Below are 6,000 nucleotides of genomic sequence, written 5' to 3'. Positions count from 1 at the left end.
ATTTATACAGGGAAATAAGAATTGGGCATTTTTCACACATCACATGCAAGTATAGATATACAAACTGAAAACAAACAAAATTAATATTTTTCCAGATTATGATATTTATATTGTTTTCTAGGATCTAAATACAGGCATCTACAGGCACATGTCTATGAACTTTTGGAAACTAATGTTTGCCTAATCTGAAAAAAATATGAGAAGACATTTATTATATTGTGGCACAATAATTTATGTTTGGGAGTATAAATTTGAATAACTTAACCTACCAATATGCAGTCTTAGAAAAAGAGAAATGTTTTATGTCAAGAGTACATCTGTGAATTAATATTTCATCACAAAGTCAAATATAAAAAATATTTTGAAAATTATCTGAATCTATCATATGAAATTTAAGGTTAAATTTTGTTTTAACAGTGGGCAAAGAATAACAATACTAAAATAGTGGGACAAAAATGTAAGAAAACAATATCTTGTGAAAACACCTGAAGCAGCAACATTCCATACAGTTTTTATTCAAGTGACAAACACCTGCGTCTGTCATTATACAGAATATTAATTGTAATTGCCTTTTCTACAAACATTAAAAGCCTCTTAAGCACATTGAGAATCCCTGAATTGGTTTCCATAAACATTAATATCATCAAGAAGACCATCTGGAGATGGGTTCTGAAAGAAAAAGTGACTAGAGTTCAAATTGCAATTCAAATGTTTCTATCAGGCTTCCCTCTTCTTACCATGAACTGGCAGCAAAAGACATTTAATAACACGAAATACTGTGAGTGAGCCAACAGATTCCTGATAAGTAGTTTGCAGATCATTCTAATTTCATGTATATAAAACCAACACATTTTTTGCCAAAGCTAATCAGATAGAAAATCATAAGCAAGTATGATGAGGTAATTAATGCTATGTCTTTGTTGACAATTTTGAGGCAAGATATAAAGAAAAAATTATTCCAGTCCTGTCTTTCACTTTGCATTTAGAAAAGAACTAGGTTACTGAAGTGAACTTTCTTTCATGATATCAAATTTAACAAAGATTTTGGAATTTATTTGGTATAGAGCTGGCATAATTATTCCATGAGGTTTTTATTATATTACTGAAGTTTACAATTTGAGAGGCCAATTTGGTTTTAATTATGTCAATTTTAACAAAACTTCTAGCAGTTAATTATGAGAAGTCAGTGTTCTTTGGTGGTTGAAGAACTTACTATTTTTAAATAAGTCATGTATTAATTACATGGTTATATAATACACTACACCAATTAAGGTAATAATCACTTTAACACTTCCAGTGCTCTGGCTAAAGACAAGATTTTGTTTTTGTGTATGTATGAGAGATATCATAGTTCCCATAATCAATAAAGTGGGTAACCAGAGATGACAAACCTATGAGTCTCCTCCCTGTGGAGCCCTTCCTCTGTGCTTCCAGCCTCTGATACCCCAGCATCGTCTTGCTTTTCCTTCAGGCTGTAGGCTTTTTGCAATATTACTTTTGTTTTACTTCAGTGTTCCCTTTTACTTCTTCATTCATTCATTACCTAATTAATCAAGTTCCTACATTGAAATACCTAAAATATAGTCTGTTTGCCTAATTGGATTGTGATTGTTATAAAGCTAAACCAACAGCAGAGGACTTTTATAGTCTTAAATTTAAGTATTGGAAAAACAAGATTAAAATTTATTGGGCCAACTTTCATCTCAAAAATTAATAAGAGAACAACAGAAGAACCCTAAGGAAAGCTGAGCAAAGGAAGTAATAGAAATAAGAGCAGATATTAATGAAATACAAAAGATACAATAAAGAATTTTAAGGAAATCAAAAATTGCTTTTATGCAAAGTACAAAAATAAATTGAATCAGTTATGTTTTAAAATATATGTAGTGATGAAGGATGATTAAACCCATCAATTTAGTGTTGATTTCATAGAATACAATCAATTAATACAACTGACTTATTTGAGATTAAATCAAACAAAACAATCATATCAATCTTGCAGAAAAAGCATTCATTTTCTAAAATTCAGTACTAATTTATTAAAATAAATCTTAAACTAGGAATGAAGGGGGATGTTCCTTATCCTGATAAAAGGTTTCTATCAAGAAATTTTAGCAACCTTCAAATTTATTGATGCCACAGAATCATTCTCTTTAGATTCAGGAATAAGAAAAGGATGTCAACATCACTTTTTTATTCAAAATTGTTCTGATGGTTCTAGCCAATATAATAAGACAAGATTAATTAATGCCATAACAATTGTCAATAAATAAAATTATACAGGGTTGTGTGTGTGTTTGTGTGTGTGTGTGTGTGGTATATAAAAAATTGCAAAACTTAAGTGAGGAGTCCCAGTAAGAGGTGTTTAAATTGCTAAATTATATTTAATTTTATTTGCTTACAGTTCAGACAAAGATTATGGGCCCTAGTTAAGTTACATATTAATACATATAATCCAACCATAGGGTCTAAGATGTCTTAACACAATATAATTGATCATGTTATTTTTTGAGATGTTTTGAAACCATAAGTTTAATGAATATTTGAGTATTATACTTTAGCCCCTAGTCTCTTGAATACTTGACAGATTTGAAAGTCAATTACAAAATTACAAAAGTTGAGCATTAGAAACTGTATTTCTGGAGCCATAATGTATTTGTTGCCATTTGCCTCAATTGTAAAACAACAGAAATGCTTGTAACTGATAATAAAAATTCAATATTAATCCTTACAACAAGCCCCAGAGTTTTCTCGGTTGAGCCGTAAAAAGACAAAATGAAAAATCCCATGAATTAGGACAAAGAAAAATGGTGTACGAATATTGAATCCTCCATTTATTACTTTTGGGAATTGGGCAAATTATTTAACCTCCCTAGGTTGCAGTCTCTTTATCTGTCAAATGAGTGGATTGGACTACATCAGTGATTTTTAAATAGTTAGATAAACACACGTATTCAGCATCAATTTATGCAGGACTTCAACATACAGAGCCTATGTGGCAGAACTAAAACTTCCAGAACCCCTCCCCCACTCTAGCTCTCACTAGAGTTCCCATCACCCACAAGAAATCCTGAAACAACTGCCCGAAATCTTGGCAAAAGTAGAAAAAATATGTCAACAAAATGTGGAAATTTACAAAATGGATGGTGAGTGGTAAATGAATCGAGACTGGAGAATGCAGTACAGAAAGAAAAACCAAAAAGACAGAAGCAAATATGTGCTGCGGAACCCTGGAAAGACACCTGCTCCAGCCACTTCTCAATTACTCTCCCAAAGTCTGACAAGAGGTTATCACACCCAGGAAGGAAAACGAATGCTTTATCTTTAAGGAAACATACTGGCCTGTCTTTTAAGGAAATCTTTTAGGGAAATGAGGCTTGTTGCCCAATCCACCTAAAGTGAGCCTCACAGTGGTTCTGGAAGCCCCAAGTAAATTTATCTAAACGTAGAGCTTGTAATACTCCTCATGCCAAAGTCTACTTGTGAACTGATGGCCAAAAATCCACCCGACATTTGAGGAAAGCCTCTGATATTGAAGGTGTAGACCAAAGTAACCAAGAATGAAAAGAAAATTGAAATTAAATGGTAACAAGGCAGAAATAGGAGAAAACTTTAAAAATGTTTAAAAATATCATAAAATTGGAAAAACAAAATGAGTAAATGAGAAGATCAACTCTCAGGTTTGAACCCCTAATTAATAATAGTTTTAGAAAGAGGTGACTGAGAGGACAGAAAGAAGCAATTTATCTATTATAATATCAGTAAAATTGATTTGTTAGGCCAGAATTCAGGCTAGAATATTTTACCACCCCTCGCCTTGTCCACCAATAAAAACAAATCACAAAGCCTAGGTTGGGGGGATAGATTAAGACAAGGTATAAATACTTGAAGACCTAGACCTAGAATTAATTTAGAGCTAGATACAGACACAAATATGGATCTAGAGAAAATAAGAAAATTTAAGATTGTAAGAAATTACCAGCCTCAAATCTCAGGGGCAGCAAGAACCAAGACAGGACCCCAAATTACTTTTGCTTTGAAAGCATTTACTGATCATGTAAAATTTAAACTTCGGTGTTAATGGCATTACAAAACAATGGGGTAAAAGGTCAAAGTCAAGGACCCATATAAAATGGTATATCTAATGAAAATCCTTGGCCACATAAGCTGGGATCAAAATGGCTGTGCACTAAGTTTCTGGAAATAAATGTGGATACTCCATCAACACTAGCAGCAGGAGACAGCAAGAAAAAAATTGTTAGCAGTGGCAAAGCACATGAAAAAGTTTCCTATAGATGTATGGCTGCAAACCAACCTTTCCATGATTTTCAACCAGATTTATATAACTGGTAATAGAGAAAGTTCAAGTTTCACATTAGTGTAATGTGGATCCATACTAGACCCTTCTCCAAAGCAAACAAAATTATCTCTGACAGAATGTACCACATCCTAATCCTCAAATTATTCCTATAAATACTTTTGAAAGACAATCAACAATACACATTCAAAGATAAGCAAAACCAAACCAAACCAAACAAGAAAAGAACAGAACCATGAGAATGGATCAAAAGAAACAACAGAGCACAGATTACATTCCATAAAGATTTTATATATTAGAAAGATCAGATACAAACTATGAAAGAGCTATGCTCACTATGCCTAAAGAAATAAAAAAAAAAAAAAGTGTGAAAACACCTGATAAGAGTAGGAAATTCTGATAGACAAATGAGAAAATGTATAAAATCACCAAACAGAATATGTAAATATTAAAAATTGAATAAACAAAATTAAAAACCCAGTGGACAAATTTAATAGCCAATTCAACAGATGTACAGAAAGCATTTGTGAACTGCAAGATAAATTAGAAGAAATTAGTCAGAATGCCATGCAGACAGACAAAATCAAGAAAAATAAATATGAAGAATGAGAGAGAATAAGAGAGAACAGCATGAGTAAATTGAGCATGCAATGAAATGGAATTCCAAAAGGAGAAGACAGAATAACAGAGGCTGAATCTAAAGCAGCAATGACTAAGTATTTTCCAAAACTGCTTAAAGATCAATCTAAAAATTAAAGAAGTTAAATGAATCCCAAGCAGTGTAAAATTTTAAAAAGAAAATGTTCAGAAGCAGCCACATCATAATGAAACAGCAAAAGGGCAAAGGCAAAGAAAAAAGAATTAAATATCGACAACAGGAGTCTACAGCTCACTTCCTAACATTAACAATGGAAGCCAGAAGATGCTGGAAAGATATCTTCAACGGATTGAAGAAAATACTTGCCATCCTGAAATTCTATACCAGGTGAAAGTATATTTAAAGAATGAGGTTGAAATAAAGACATTTTCATACAACAAAACCTGGAGAGCTTGCCAGTGATAGAGTTTTGCTAAAAGTAAAGAATGTACTTGAGACAAAAGGAACCTCATCTAAGAAAATCAGTGATGCAAGAAGAAATAAAGAACAAAGAAAGTAGTAAATATGTCCATTTATCTAAATTAATATTGCCTTTATAAAACAATACTAATCACCTGAAGTATATAAAATATGTGAGAAATATAATACTCAACAAAAACGACATGCAAGTCAAAGGATGGTAAATATAGTTAACATGCTCTTAATTGTCTTACATTATAGGGAAAGAAGTTTAAGGTTTACCATCATTAAAATTTGGCTTGATAACTTAAGGATGCAGGTTTTAATTTCTGGCACAATCACTAAAAGGAAAATGGGTCTAACTTTAAAAACTAATAGAGGGGAAATCAGAGACACAAAAATATATACAAAATGCTTCAAAGAAAAAAAGTAGAAAAGAGAGAGGGAATAGGTAGAAAAAAGACAAGAACACTATAAGAAAGTTTACTTAAATCCCAGTATATTGTAATAAAAGTAAACTAAAAGAACTAAATATTCTAGTTAAAAGATAGACATTTTTAAACCTAATGTACACTGTTTACAAGTGTTTAAAACATGAGGGAACAGAAGAGCTGAAAGTGAAAGA

Source organism: Choloepus didactylus, chromosome 5 (genome assembly GCF_015220235.1).
Source record: "Choloepus didactylus isolate mChoDid1 chromosome 5, mChoDid1.pri, whole genome shotgun sequence".
In the NCBI taxonomy this organism is placed as follows: domain Eukaryota; kingdom Metazoa; phylum Chordata; class Mammalia; order Pilosa; family Megalonychidae; genus Choloepus; species Choloepus didactylus.
Note: the sequence above shows the minus strand (reverse complement) of the source record.